The sequence below is a fragment of the Urocitellus parryii genome, chromosome Y, assembly GCF_045843805.1.
Source record: "Urocitellus parryii isolate mUroPar1 chromosome Y, mUroPar1.hap1, whole genome shotgun sequence".
In the NCBI taxonomy this organism is placed as follows: Eukaryota; Metazoa; Chordata; class Mammalia; order Rodentia; family Sciuridae; genus Urocitellus; species Urocitellus parryii.
Window position 1 is genome coordinate 21,049,813 of NC_135548.1, and position 16,672 is coordinate 21,066,484.

Here is a 16,672-nt window from a genome sequence, read left to right on the forward strand (position 1 = left end):
AACTGGAAGCTGCACTCCTTGCTGCTGCCCAGCATTGCAATCATGCTGCATATCACTAGCCTTGGAAAAGGTCAAATTTCAAAATATACAGTATGGATTTGACTGAATATATATCACTTTCACACCATCATCAAGTCAAAAACGGAAAATCCTAAGCACAGCCATTTTAAGTCAAGGACCATCTATATATACATATAATGAGTAGTTCCTAAGAAAGTAAACATTTATAACATTTCAAAAGCAGGAAATTGGGTCAGAGAATTGATAACAAAAAATCTTACATCTCTACTCTGGGACATGGAAGTGTAACTAGTACTCATACTCTTCCATTTAGCAAAACAATAAAAAAATCAGAAGTTATCTCAAAGAAAGGCAACCAGATAAGACAGTTTAAGATGTGTAGATAAAGAGAAGTTTGAGTACTGAATGGTAGAAAGTAAGTATTCTTAACATTTACAGATGTGAGACTTTAAGAATGAAGACAGTAAGAGACAGTGTGGCCAGGAAGAGCTACATACAAAGGAAGCAGCAACATCAGGAGAGAACTGAGTTCCAGCATAAGTAGAAGGGAAGATTTTGAGGAAGGTCTGAGATTAACAATCTATCTGTTCCACAGGGCCTTATGGGAGCATGTGGGGAGTTGAGGGAGGTGGGGCAGGGCATCTGGCCTAGACATCAGGGTTTGTGAGGTCTACAGGATGTACAGACCAAATGAGGATGAAAGTCTCTTCACCTCCATGTGCACTGGATTTCTCATGAAGACTAAACAGAGATGAAGAGAGCAACCATCTATTCCAGATGATTTTCAAAAAGGATGATGTCCAGAGGTCATAGTTTTGGTGAAGCTAACAGTTGGGGGACTAAGACAGGAGGGTTAAGGGGCCTTCCAAGCAGTATACAGAGCTTTGAGGTTTAAGTGAGATTTAAAAGGGGGGGGGGTGCTAACTAGGCCTTGGAACACAATAAACTTTCAGTCTTTAAAGGCTATAGATTTCCTTATGTTCTGAATCCCTTACCAACCCTTTAAAAAAGTGGAGTTCAACAAGGTTCAGTTTGAGTTCTTTTTCTCATACTACATAGTCTCTTTCTAAACCATTCTATCTCAGCCTATACTAAAATGATCCTCTGTACTTAGTGACTTCCATTGTTTATCTGTGACTAAGGATTCTCTTCTAAATTCCAACCAATAATATTTACTCAAAGGCATCTCAAACTCAACATATCCCAACCAAATTCATTATATTTGTCCCAGAAAGGCGCAGTCCTCCCCCATGTCACCTCCATGATAGGTGTTATATCATGTTTCCATTACCTGCAGAAATGAAGGCTATTGATAACCTCTCTCTCACCTACCCCAAACATCTTGCTGACCATCAACTCTTCTGGATTTCACTCATGAGATATCTGAATCAATCTACTCCACCTGCATCACCAACCTATTTTCCACCTGCATCACCTACCACTTTCCAAGCTAGCTCTAGTCTAAAGTATGTGTCTCCAGAGTGTCTTCAAATACTTTTTCTTAGTAGACTCTAAGTTTTTCTACCATGACAGCAAAAAGCTCCCCTTTAAAACAAACACACAGTCTCTCTCTCTCTCTCTCTCTCTCCCTCCCTCCCTCCCCATCCCTCTCTCTCTAACTTTTCTCCCTACATTTCTTCATCACCTTCTCATAAAAAGTACCCCAATACTTCTAGAAGAAAGACAAAACTCTTTCAAGTCCCCATATGATTTATCTGTTTAGTCTTTGGTTACACCCCACACTACTGTCTTCTCCTTGCCTGTTTTGGGTCACACTGGTCTTCCTGGTCCTTCCCTCAAAGCACCACTCACCATCACCACCTGACCTCTGTACATGCTGCTGCCTTTGCCTGGAGCCCATCTCATGCTCAATTCTTTGTCTCATGAACTCTTACTCAACCTATAGTTCTCAGCTAAATAATTTTTCACTAATAAAGTTTTCTGTTTCTCTTTAGACCAGGTCAGTTTTTCCCCATTTTGTATTATGAAAGTACAATATTCCATTCTTTTTTTTGTTTATGGATAGAAAATTGTGTGCTACATATGATGTCTCTCTTCCCTACTATGTGCTAAACTTCTTCAGGATAAGGACAGACTATATAATTTTGCTTACCCTTGTTTCCCTAGGTTCTACCTCTGTGGTTGGCACATAATTGACATGTAAAATACATCTATTAACTAATAAAGAAGAGAAGGGTAAAGGGGAATATGAGTTTATATGTCCTTGCAGTCTTTGTTATATTCATTCTTCCCCTTCCATATAAAGAACTCAATCACTACCCAATAATCTCTGTCAAGTCATTAATCAGAATAAAATATGTGATCCTCACATTCATGGCAGCAATCTAATGTCTTTAATAATATATTTGACACATACAAAATAAGAAAGCCCCCGAACATTCTTTAATGCATAATTTCAGCTTTCAGGGGATCTATAATAAGCCTCTCTGAATAATTACCTACAATCTTTTCATACTTTCACAACCTCAAGTCACAGAAACAAAAGAAATAAAGAGACCTCACAATGGGTCCCTTAATAAACCTCTGGCAGAATTTCCCACAAATTCTCTTAGAAAGTTTGCCTATTATATTTTTAAAAAATCTTTAAAGGCAATTCTATAACTTTAATTAATGGCCCATTCACGCAGCACACTTCATCCTTAATTAATTAGACAACTATTTTCAATAATAATAAGTGCCTCAAGTAGACACAGTTAAGCCATTTGAAAACTTGAGGTATAAGAGAAGCAAAAATTAAAAGGCACAAAATTAAGGGACAACTGAAAAAAGACAAACAAGTATATGATGAAAGAAACAATTTATTCAGCAAATCCATACTGAGCAAACACGAAAATCAATCAAGCTGTATATCATAAGAGAGTGCAGCAACACAGGACTTGCATCAGTGTGTGGACAATGTAAAGAGATAATCTGAGGAGGGGATAAGGAGAAAACAGGCAGGCACAGGATTTTGACAGCAGAATGAAGACAAGTCTAGAGACCTGAAAGCCATGCCATAGTCCAGATGGAGAGTGGCGGGGTCTGGGAGAATATATCATGGATGCAGGGCTGAGGAGGAAGAAGTGGAAAACACGGAAAGGAGATGCAGTGACGTGTGTGTGTGTGTGTGTGTGTGTGTGTGTGTGTATGTGTATATATATATATATATATATATATATATATATATATATATATATATATATATTAGAAATGAGAGGTAAATAAGCTGTGATTCCTGGTCAGTGTTGAGGTGACTTAGGGTGACAGTCACAAAGCCTAACAGAGAAAAAAGCAGTCAGGCACCTAAGAAAAACTGCAAATATAGACTGTCTCCTATATTTGCACCAAATCCTCCAGTCCTCTCAATATGCTTTACTTTATATGTTTTAACTTTTGTGAGTTAGATTATCCTCAAAAATCAATATCTCTGAAGTCCAAACCTCTAACAATCTCTCTATCCATTATTCAATAGTGTCTTCATATTTTTTATTGCTTCTCTACTCAGACATTAAGACTATGAAGTTAGGGAATTCTTCATATCTACATAACAATGACTTACATATACTATTTAATTAGTAAAAGTGTGCTGTTTCATTCATATGGAATTGGTATGTCTCAACCCAACAGCAGGACTGTGATTCATTTGGACTAGCCTGTGTAGCCCCTTGGGCTTGGCTTCCAAGTTCCTCTGGGCACCTCAGCAGCATACATGATGATTCACCAATTGTGTGTTGTCCCTGTACTGTTGACACCTTCCCTAAAGGCAACCTGACCAGCTCACATGGCAAATGGACTCAGCTGCTTCTCTTTCTCTACAGCCTGCCCAAGTGATTCCTCCAGACAGCAGATATACTACACATATATCCAACTTTCTGACTTTTCAAAAACTCCTTAAATGCTAATGTTTCCTATCTTCTTATATATACTTTCATATTTAAATATATATATATATATATATATATATATATATATATATATTTAATGTCATTTTCATTTTCTCTAAATAAGAGAGACAAGAGACAAAAAAGTATCCTATCTTTCTTCTTCATTAACATTTTCCCCTATATTTTAGTCACTTATTCTCAAGGAGCCTTTTGAAATTCTAGGACTTCTGGAAAGATTGTTGTACAGATATTGATTTTATACTCTTTTTAAAATACCCAGGCTCTGGAATGTGACAATTTTATGTCTAATTCAATGAGATTCAAATAATCCTGTTTCACACTGCCTTTAGGATGACTAGTTAGCAGTTGAAAAGTCCTTATCTATTCCAGAGGCTGGTGTGAAGGAATGAATTCTGTTAACGGTAGGAAAATCCAGGGATTGGAAATAGCTGAAAGAAGACTGTCCTATCTCCCAGAGGAAAATATCAATGGAATTCTGATCTCCTACAACAATACAGTAATAATCAAATCTTGAAGTAAAAGTTACAGAAAGAAAATGGCAAAATTGCCTAGTAAGACTATAACAAAATGGTAATTCTAATTTAAGAAACAAATTTCATATGAATCCATTTAGTTCAACAAAAACATAACTTTTTAGATAATGTTTCAAATGTCTTTGGTAATAGTTAACTAGCTAGCTAGCTATTGTCCATGACCCAACCATAAAGAAAGAAAAGAAGCAAAATATTTTCTTTTTTTTTAACATTGTTGAAATTTTATCTAAATTTTTGGTAAGCAAAAGAAATCATATTCTTATTTAGAAAACATTTTTGAAACAATATTGTCAAAAGTTGCTGAACACTTTTTATTAGTACTATAAATTATTCATGACACCCCAAACATATTCAGATAAAAAAATACCTGTTTGCACTTGTCTATGAAATCTTCATAAATCATTCTATTCTACCCAACCACCCCTTATTTTATTTTAACGTAACTTTAAATTTGTGGTTCAGGGCACTACAAAAGTACTGGCATAATGCTTATTTTTTCCTCAAATTGCATTTATACCTGATAATTAACATTATCCCTCAAAAAATAGTCTATGGATTACCTAAAAAATTGTTACAAGAGCATTTTCATATAAAACAAACATTATGAAGGCTAGACAATTTGGGTAATAAATATAGTTGCATTATAAACACCATGTCATCTTACCTAAAAAGGTATTTTTGGCAAAAACTAAGTAAATATCATCTCCTGAAGACAAAGCTTCAATTTGTGTCGTTCCACTGACTGGTACTTCTTCAAAGTAAATAAATGTGCTGCCAGACCATCTGAATAAAAGGACGTGTAGCCTGACATTAGCCTGGGAAATTGCTAAGAACAAAGAGTTGCCTCTGTTGAATAAGGCCATGGTCAAAACACCCCGGACAGGAAGATTCTGTTGCAATGCAAAGCTCTGTCCATTCCATCTGAAGACCTGTAGGAAACGTTCAAATATAAAAACCTTCATGACTAGGAATTTAGCACTAGGAAGAATTTAGCCAATGTCACATGTCTATTCTCCTGTATCCTTTTATTTAGTTAGGATGATACTTTTATTAAGTGGGAAAGTACCAATCGTAATGCCTTCTCCCCTTTTTTATTTCTGTGTGTGTACACACATGCATGCAGAATAAATGAAAGAAAAATTATTTGAAAATAAATCTTAGAAGTGAGTACAAGATCTTCTGATGTTGCACATCATTTCCAACATCTTGATCAACATCATATAGAGAAATGCCTAAACTATTTTCATCCTCATGGTGGCAATGCATACAAGGTTTCAGGGTAAGTGTTCATAATATTTAAAATTAAAAGAAAGTGTATAATCGACCTGGTTTCCTATATAATTTGAGCACTTTCACAACAAATTATACTTATTCAGGAGATGGAAGATGGTGGAGGACAGAGAAGATAACGAAGTAAAGGAAAGCTGCGTCCTGGTGTGGTAGGAGCCCTCTTCAAACAAAGACAAGAGGCACAGCAAAACTAGTAGATATGTGCACATGCAACTCTGTTGAACAATGTGGCGCCTTTAGTAACCAGGTATGCATGTGTTCCCCAGAACAAAGAAAGGCAGTGTGGCACACTGACCATGCAAACGCCACTCTGCTAACACTCAGGGCACATGTGCAACTCTGCCAACACCCCCAGTGGGCCTGTGCAGCTCTGTCAAAATTTCCTTATAGAATAACTACATGAAGTGTATTTTTCCATATAGGGGAGCAAAGGAACTAATATGTAACAGGGGAAAGGGAGACTAGCAGTGGCTATATAAGGCAAATCCCTGCTGCAATAGGGGCTTGGCTTTTGGATGAAAATCCACCCAGTCTGTCCTGGTACAAAATAAACATTACTCTTATTAACCACCTTGGTGTCATGTCTCTGTGTGTGATCCCCACAACAGTGGCCTGGGACCAAAGCAATAGGTGTACAGCTTCTTGACAAGGTGGGTAAAATAGGAATTTCAATAAAATTTAACATTAGACACTGAAGTGGCTCAGGGACTCAGGAATTTGGGTACAGTAACTGAATAAGAAGGAATACATTGGAGCAGACCTGGCAGCCCCACCACCTATGCAGAGTCACCACAGACAGAGGGAACAGAACACAGTCTTCATAGAGAGAAACCTGAAATCAAAAATGCTACCATTTTCCAGAGGCTGTACTGTATGCTAATGCTTGAAAAGCATGCTCTATATTTCAACTGGTTGCGGAGAGATGAGGCAAGTCACAATGTCCTGCACACAGCTTTCCGGGGACCTAGGCTGGGCCAGATGGAAAGTGAGTAAAACAGTGACTACACCCAGAGCAAAGGGAGCCCAATTCACTTGTCCTTTTTCTCAGGCAGCTCATGTGACCAGCTGAAGTCTGAGCTGGCACGGTGAACACACGCGGGGGGTGGGCGAGGACAGGGGAGGGCGAGGGCGAGTACCGCAGGGGGGGGCGGGCGAGGATGGGGGGGGCCGAGGGCGAGTACCAGGATCGAGCGGGGGTGGAGGGAGAGGACCAAAGGGAGGGAGAGGACCTCAGGGAGGGCGAGGACCAAGGGGGGGGGGCGAGGGCGGGAGAACGGCCCCGCCGCTGCTCAGGCAGGAAACTCATAGCCGGGCCGCAAGAGGTCCAAGCCAAGCAGCCAGCAGAGGCCGGGCTGGGCAGTGGCTAACAGGATCTGGAGCCCAGGGCATGCGCGCTGGGGCAGCCGGGCCTCCGCACTGGTGGTAGCGGGGGCAGGGCGGGGATCGCGCGGGGGTGCGGAGGGCGAGGAGAGGGGGCGAGGGCTAGGACCGCGGGGGGGGGGGGGGCGAGGACCGAGGGGGGGGGCGAGGAACTTCACCCGCACCTGAGCGGGAGAACGCCCCTGCCGCTGCTGAGGCAGGAAACTCACCTCCTGGCCGCAAGGGGTCCAAACCAAGCAGCCAGCAGAGGCCGGGCTGGGCAGCGGCTAACAGAATCCAGAGCCCAGGGCATGCGCGCTGGGGCAGCTGAGCCTGCGCACTGGTGGTAGCGGGGGCAGGGTGGGAATAGAGCTGGGGGGGGGCGAGGACGGGGGTTAGGACCGCAGGGGGGGCGAGGACCGCGTGGGGGGGGTGAGGACGGGGGTGAGGACCGCAGGGGGGGCGAGGACCGCAGGGGGGGGCGAGGACCGCAGGGGGGGGCGAGCATGGGGGGGGTGGGGCGATGGCAAGGACCAACCGGGGAGAGGGCGAGGACCGCGGGGGGAGGACCGCAGGGGGAGGACCGCGGGGGCGGGAGGGCGAGGACCGCGAGGGGGGGCCGAGGGCGAGGACCGCGGGGGGGGGAGGCGAGGGCGAGTACCAGGATCGAGCGGGGGTGGATGGAGAGGACCACGGGGAGGGCGAGGACCAACGGGGGGGGGGTGAGGGCGAGGACCAGGACCCAGCGGGCGGGGAAGGGCGAGGACCCAGGGGAGGGAGAGGACGAAGAGGGGGCGAAGGCGAGGACCAGGATCGAGCGGGGATGGAGGGAGAGGACCGAGGGGAGGGCGAGGACCAGGACCGAGAGGGCGGGGGAGGGCGAGGACCGCTGGGGGGGGCGAGGGCGAGGACCAAGGGGGGGCAGGGGGGAGGACGGGGGGGAGGACCGCGGGGGGAGGACCGCTGGGGGGGGAGGGACCCAGCAGGGGGGTGGGCGAGGGCGGGAGAACACCCCCCCCCCCCCCCCCCGCCGCTGCTCAAGCAGGAAACTTACCGCCGGGCTGCAAGAGGTCCAAGCCAAGCAGCCAGCAGAGGCCAGGCTGGGCAGTGGCTAACAGGATCTGGAGTCCAGGGCATGCCCGCTGGGGCGGCCGGTCCTGCGCACTGGGGGTAGCGGGGGCAGGGCGGGGATCGCTTGGGTGGGGGGCCGAGGGCGAGGGGGCCAGGGCTAGCACCGCGGGAGGGGGGGTGCGAGGACCGAGGGCGGGGGACGGAGGGTGAGGACCCAGCGGGGAGGGTGGGGCGAGGAACTGCACCCGCACATGAGAGGGAGAACACCCCCACCGCTGCTCACGCAGGAAACTCACCGCCTGGCCGCGAGAGGTCCAAGCCAAGCAGCCAGCAGAGACCGGCCTGGGCAGCGGTTAACAGAATCCGGAGCCCAGGGCATGCGCACTGGGGGTAGCGGGGCAGGGCGGGGATCGCGCTGGAGGGGGGGGCGAGGGCGAGGGGCGAGGACGGCGTGGGGGGGAGGGGAGCCAAGGGCGAGGACCGCTTGGGGGGGTCGAGGACGGGGGTGAGGACCGCAGGGGGGGCGAGGGCGAGGACGGGGGGCGAGGACTAGCACCGCGGGGGGGGGGGCGAGGACCAACGGCGGGCGGGCGAGGGCGAGGGGCGAAGACCTGGGGGGGGGCGAGGGCGAGGACCGCGGGGAGGGGGGTGCGAGGACCGAGGGCGGGGGACCGAGGGCGAGGACCCAGCGGGGAGGGTGGGGCGAGGAACTTCACCCGCACCTGAGCGGGAGAACGCCCCTGCCGCTGCTCAAACAGGAAACTCACCACCGCCTGGCCACAAGAGGTCCAAGCCAAGCCGCCAGCAGAGGCCGGGCTGGGCAGCGGCTAACAGAATCCAGAGCCCAGGGCATGCGCACTGGGGCGGCCAGGCCTGCTCACTGGTGGTAGCGGGGGCAGGGCGGGGATCGCACTGGAGGGTGGGGGCGAGGGCGGCTGGGGGGGGGAGGGGAGCCAAGGGGCGAGGACGGGGGTGACGACCGCAGGGGGGGGCGAGCATCGCGGGGGGGGGGCGAGCATCGCGGGGGGGGGGTGAGGGCGAGGACGGGGGGCGAGGACCGCGGGGTGTGGGCGAGGACGGGGGGCGAGGGCGAGTACCGCGGGGGGGGGGGGGGGCGGGCGAGGGCGAGGACGGGTGGGGGGCGGGCGAGGGCGAGTACCAGGATCCAGCGGGGGTGGAGGGAGAGGACCGCGGGGAGGGAGAGGACCACGGGGAGGGCGAGGACCAAGGGGGGGGCGAGGGCGGGAGAACGCCCCCGCCGCTGCTCAGGCTGGAAACTCACAGCCGGGCCGCTGTGATATGATGTGGTGGTAGCAGGGGCAGGGCGGGGATCGCGTGGGGGGTGCGGAGGGCGAGGACAGGGGGCGAGGGCTAGGACCGCGGGGGGGGGGGGGCGAGGACTGAGGGCGGGGGGACCGAGGGGGGGGGGCGAGGAACTTCACCCGCACCTGAGCGGGAGAACGCCCCTGCCCCTGCTCACGCAGGAAACTCACCTCCTGGCCGCAAGGGGTCCAAACCAAGGAGCCAGCAGAGGCCGGGCTGGGCAGTGGCTAAAAGAATCAGGAGCCCAGGGCATGCGCGCTGGGGCGGCCCAGGCCTGCGCACTGGGGGTATCGGGGGCAGGGCGGGGATCTCGCGGGGGTGCGGAGGGCGAGGACAGGGGGCGAGGGCTAGGACCGCGGGGGCGGGGGGACCCAGGGGGGGGGAGGGCGAGGAACTTCACCCGCACCTGAGCGGGAGAACGCCCCTGCCCCTGCTCACGCAGGAAACTCACCTCTTGGCGCAAGGGGTCCAAACCATGCAGCCAGCAGAGGCCGGGCTGGGCAGTGGCTAAAAGAATCCGGAGCCCAGGGCATGCGCGCTGGGGCGGCCAGGCCTGCGCACTGGGGGTATCGGGGGCAGTGTCGGGGATCGCGCTGGAGGGGGGGGCAAGGGCGAGGGGCGAGGTCGGCGGGGGGGGGGGGCGAGGGGAGCGGAGGACCAAGGGGGGGCGGGGGCGAGGACGGGGGAGGACCGCGGGGGGGGGGGCGGGGGGGGGAGAACGCCCCCGCTGCTGCTCAGGTAGGAAACTCACCGCCTGGCCCCAAGAGGTCCAAGCCAAGCAGCCAGCAGAGGTCGGGCTGGGCAGTGGCTAACAGGATTTGGAGCCCAGGGCATGCGCTCGGGCAGCCCGGCCTGCGCACTGGGGGTAGCGGGGGCAGGGCGGGGATCGCGTGGGGGAGGGCGGGGGTGAGGACAGGGGTTGAGGGCTAGGAAGGCGGGGGGGGCGGGGGGGGCGGGGGGGGCGGGGGGGCGAGGACCGAGGGGGGCGCCGAGGGCGAGGACGGGGGGGGGGGGGGGGCGAGGACCGAGGCGGGCGCCGAGGGCGAGGATCCAGCGGGGAGGGGGGGGCGAGGAACTTCACCCGCACCTGAGCCGGAGAACGCCCCCACCGCTGCTCACGCAGGAAACTCACCGCCTCACTGGGGGTAGCGGGGGGCGGGGCTGGATGGCGGCGAGGAGGGGGGGGAGAAGTCGAGGACCGCGAGGGCTAGCGAGGGCGAGGACCGCGGGGAGGGCGAGGATGGGGGGTGGGGGCGAGGTCGAGGACGGGGGGGGGCGAGGGCGAGGACCGCTCGAGGGAGCGAGTGCGAGGACAGTGGGGAGGGCGACGACCGAGGGGGGGCGAGGGCGAGGACCGCGGGGGGGGCAATGGCGAGGAACGCGGGGGGGGGCGAGGGAGAGGACAGTGGGGGGGGCGAGGGCGAGGACCGCGGCGGGGGGGCGAGGGCGAGGGCAGAGGGCGAGGACGGGGGGCGGGGCGAGGACGGGGGGGGCGCGAGTGCGAGGACCGCGGGGGGGGGGGGGTGAGGACCTAGGGATGGGGGCGAGGGCTAGGACCCATGGGTGTGGGCGGGAGGGCGAGGACGAGGAGAGGGCGAGGAGAGGATGGGGGGAGGGGGGGTGAGGGCGAGGCCCGAGGGTGGGGCGAGGACCGCAGGGGGGGGTGCGCGAGGGCGAGGACTGAGGAGAAGGCGAGGACCAGGACCTCGGGGAGGGGGGTGGGGGGGGTGGAGGGCGAGGACCGCGAGGGGAGTTGGGGGGCGAGGTCCGCGCGGGGGCTGCCCTCCAGAGAGCCCCGCCGGGCGCCCGGACCCTCCTCGCTCACCGTGTGTCTTCCTGTGACACTTGCTCCGGGAGCCACCTAAGGAGCCTCAAGGCGTTTCCCCCAGGCGACCCTTGGGGTTGGAGGAGGAGGCTCTGGGCAGGTACGCAGCGGGGCGCTCAGGCCTGGGCTTGACCAGGCGCTGCAGAGGGAGCTGGCAGCGCTCCTGCAAACTTTTCCGCATGTAGCGCCACCGCGAGAGGCTGAGCCTCCCCGCGCCTGAGGCCTCCAGTAGGGCCAGGGGTGCGGGAGGCCTCGAACTTGACCCATGGGAGCCGCTGCCGCAGCGGGCTTTTACTGCCTCCTTGTGCAGGAAAGCAGCTGGTGCTTGTGGAGAGTTTTCCTGAGGAGCCCAGGGATGCAGGGCCACCGCCCTCCAATGGGTTGGGATCCCAGGGGCCATCACCAGCCCCTTGGCACCTCATTGTCCGTGGGAGCAGAACCCAACCGCTTGTCACCCTATCGCCCTGGACAGCCCACTCGGGGATGAAGGGAAGGGAAGTGACCAGGTCTCCAGGCTCTGTGTAGGACCCTTCTTAATTTAGAATTCTGGCTTATGTGTTCATTAGTTCTATGGGAAAGAGGTGGAAGGAAACAGCAGAGGACCCAGTTTTCTCCATACACCCCGGACTGACTGGCAGCTTTTCTTTTTCCTTTATCCCCCAGCTGCCCCTCCCTTTCCCATTTCAGTTTTACTTACCATAACACACTTTGATTTGTAAACATATCACATGCCTGAGAGAGCAAATGCAAAGGGCATGCTACATTTCTTCAGAGAATTTATTTAAAATAGCTTCATAGATAAAGAAATTTGGAAATTTAATGATCACAAAGTTAACACTAACACTTATATTTAAATTAAGAGCAAAGAACGTTTGTGTTTACTATAAACTGAACATTTAATGGCACATAGAAAATGTAATATTCAATTAAAACCTAAATTGTCCTGGTTGGACATATTTATTTCGAAGTCCAACACTGAATGGCTGTTCACTTTTCTCTATTGCCAATTTGTCTGCTTCAGTAGGTTCTGGATCTGGAATTTCAAATCTAAGAAGGAAACCAAAAGTAAAGGAATTTGTTGATACATAAATTTAAAAAAAACATTTTAAATACAACAGAGAAAAATAATCAACTGAAGATTCCAGTTTCCTATCATTTTATAGATCATACAAATTCTATAAAACCTTTTCTACAGTACTGCATACATAGAACTACAAAAAAATTGCCTTCAGCTATATGATCCTTAATTAAGAGAAGCAAGGGCTGCCATCCAATTATTTTTCTCTTCTTCAGACTTGGCAGCAAATATGATACTGTTGTCATTTGGGGGTACTAGTGCAAAGGCATGTCTGCCCCACAAGTACCTTCCTTATCACAGATTTCTACTCTCCACATAAAAAGAAAACTTTTCTTTTAATCTATAGTCTGCACTACTGTAACCTGGAAGCTGGTCTGGCCATGATTAAGTTTACTTCTGATCATTAAGCCATCAAAGAAAAAAAAAATATGTCTTTCTTCTTAGCACCAGTTCTTGTCATTTGTCCTTCCATTATGAATTCATTCCAGCACTGTGCAATATCTTTGCTTATCCATCCATTTTCCCAATTTCTGTCATTTTTCTGTTGGTCCAGTTCTTTCTAATTAATTGATGATTATAAAAAGGGCAAACTGGATCCCTAATTTAAAAAAAAAGATAAAAATTTAAGAATAATCAATAATTGCGCAATCCCAATTCCTAATTGCCTCAAGGGCAAACTTTCAAATCAAGTTGCAAAAATATTGCATTGGGCTAATGGTGTTATTCAGTGGTACAGAACAAGTTATCCGTAGAAATAAAACCATGGGTATAATCCACAGACTTTTAAAAGAAAAAAATAAATAACAAAATACTAAATTTTATAAACAAAATTTATGTTCTTTTAACTTTGTCACTAATACATATATGCCCTCTTTCATTGCTGTGAAAAAGAACTACTACAGACTCTATATTTCAAAATTCCTATTACCCTAAGTAGTAGAATTACAAAGAAACTTAAACTCTTGTATTAATTATAAAAATAATTAAACACATTTTAGGTGTATTAGCTGTGAAAGAACTAATAAAAAGTAAAACAAACAGAAAATTGAAAGAAAAGCACGACTTTTAAAATTGCAACTTTCATTATAATTTATATTTTTTGAGAAAACCAAGCACCAAATACAATGAAGCATGAAGAAATATTCATTGTTTCATCAGTTTGGAATTAAGAAGATTGGAGTCTAGATGAATACAGTTTTCACATTATGTCCATTCTACGTTGAAGATTCATGAGAGAAGTAACAGCTTGGTTCAAATCTTCTCTGTCTTCTGGCTCCTCACCACATGCTTCCAATTGCTAAGAATATCCAAAAAGATAAATTAAAACTGCATTATTTAATTCTTGCCTCAATTTTTTGTTACTAGAGAAAGCATCATCAAGCATTTAAATCTTTAAATACAGTTTAAATACATTTAATAAAACAGTTATTTTACACTACTCTGTTGACTTTATTGTCCCTTAAACCAAGCCTCTTTCTACAAATACAATATATATGTAAATTATTACTAGCAAAACAAACAGTAAAAAAACTTAATATCATTTAAACATCTTCTAGATTTACAAAAATAATTTAAAATATCTAAAACAAGAAATCTATGTTACTTTTATTTATTAGTAACTGTGACTGCATGAAACAGGATAAACTCCTACAAATGATTTCATATTCTTTTAAGGATAACATACTTGAGTTTCAGCAATTTCAAAAAATTTACATAGCTTTGTTTTACAACAAAATAAAGTAGAAAACCTTTACCACTTCAAATCTTCAGAAACTTTTCTGCATACAGAGTCCAAAAAGGATTCTCCTAAAATTTTCATAAGAAAAAATAAAACCAGTATAGTCAGTATCAAGAAACCATAAAAATAAATATTCTATGTTATACTCCTGAGAAATCATAGTTAAAAATCAGTTTGTTAGTCTGCAAATCTACAGTGTTATTTCATTTTCCAAAACTTCTCTTGTATCTCCCTCTCAAAAAGAAAGAAAGTTTATTTTTTCTAAATAAATTACATTGGACTATGCTTTATATTTCAGCTCTTTTGACAGAAAAATTCAAAGTGGAATAATGCATAAATATCATATAAAATTATATAAATGTATGTTTATGCAAAACAAATGTAACAAATTATTATCACTTCTTTCAGAAAAAAAAATAAAACTTAAATCTATTTAATGATTTTAAGTGTCTAGAAAATGTGTGCAAAGTTTATATTTTCCACATATTTCAATCAATATCTCAAAAGCATTCAGGGATTTTTTTTTCAGTAAGGAAATGGTGAAATATTGTTTGAGAACTTGGTCCATTAACTTTAATTCATCTCCTATAATTATTCTATGTATGAAACACAGAGGCACTTACCTGGAGAAATTTTGTTATTAAGAGATTAGCAATAAAAATAATTTAAGTGACTACCCCATTCCTGTGATCAAACCCAGAGGCATGATGCATGCCAACCAAGCGGTTTTATCAGAGTTAACAAGAGTTAAAAATAAGAATAATTTATTTTAAATATAAAAATGCTTAGGGAGGACTGATGCCCTTCACAAAGGTTTTACTTACCTTTTCTTCTCCGGTGAACTTTTTGTAATTTCCCTGTTATTGATCTTTCTCCTGTTTCCTAGAATACAGACATCACTGGAGATTGCTCTGTCATGGTTGGTCAAGAGTGAGCCCTCCAATATACCTGTATGAGATTCAATTAGAGTGCTTATTAAAGTGCATACTTTAATACTCTTTTACCTGAACTATTTACTTTTTTCCATTAATATCATTTTGTTCCTTTTGTTCTTTTGTCACACTGCTGGTCCATTCTTTTATCAACTTTGAAACCCTTCCTATTTTCTCTTATTTTTTTGCATACAATTCTTAATTCACCTTTATACCACCATTTATCATATCTCTGTATATAAGGTATGTTAACACCAAATTCACATCTTCATACAAGTATTTTGTATTATAATGACCCTCTCCTTCCTGTTTTCTAAAGCTATAGTTAGTTGCAGATAGAGCAATTTTAGGGTCCTGGTTAGGAATATAGGCTGTGGATATATGCTGTTCATTTTAAAAATTTTTAAATGTTTTTTTTTTCTTTTACAAGATAAAAAAACTAGTTACCTAAAAATACTTCTGTGCTTCATTGTCATAGTAAATATATATATATATATATATATATATATATATATATATATATATATATATATATATATATTGCATAGTGCTGTTTTTATTTAAAGTCCATTGTCTGAAGTTACTGTTAGGTGCACAGGTCCAGGTGCAGCAGACTAGTGAAACATTGTGGTTTTCTGGCAAGAGAGTTCCTCTGTTTCCAGTAACTGTGTGTCTGAGATCAAGATTGAGGCTGGTAAGTCTCTAGGACAGAGTCTCCTCATGCAGTGTATAGCCACTGGGACTCTGGCACCTTTGCACAGAAACATTCCCAGGTAACAGGTATGCCACAGCCATGAGGTCATCAGAGACCCCAGTCTCAGACACAGCTCTCCCATTCTCTGTCACTGCTCTCCACAGCAACCTTCACTTTAAGATTGTTTTTCTGAGGCTATTTACTTAATGTAAATTTTAACAGAAGGTAATTTAATATTATCTATTATATTTCAGAAATTCTAATAAATTGATTGACCAGCACCATTTTGCCAGTTGGAATGAGTTGTCAGAAATGGTAATAGTGCTTTTAGATCCAACATGTGACAGACAGGTGTTGTGTAAGGTGTCTGTTCATCTTTGAATTTGATTGCTAGCAAATAATGTAAAAGTTTGTGGGTTTTTTCCAAGTTTAAGTCACCATGAGTTAGTAGTTTAGGGAAATAAAACACTCTAAAAAGAAAGAGCCCAAAATACCATCAGTCAAGGAAAGAAAAAAGGTGGCAAAGGCCTTTGGAGATTTGGGGACAGAAATCCATGAAAAAGATTCTAAAACCAAAGGGAAAGATGACAAAGACAGACAAAAAGTCTCCAGTGTTGCCCAACTAGGGATGGCTTTTTCAGTTGACAATACGATTGAGTGGCCAAGTCCTGCACATGGGACTAGGAAGAAAATCCAGTAATGCAGAAGTGACTAAAGAGCAATATATGCCTGGAAGAGAATTCAGTGTGTTTGGACTTATCCAAGAGGTCTATGCACATATTGCCAGCATCAATCAAACACTTGACTCAATTAACAGGATTTTACATATACAGTAACAAACTGCAGTCCCTCCCAGCAGCGGTGGGCTGTCTAGTAAATCTCATGATACTGTCTCTAAGTAAA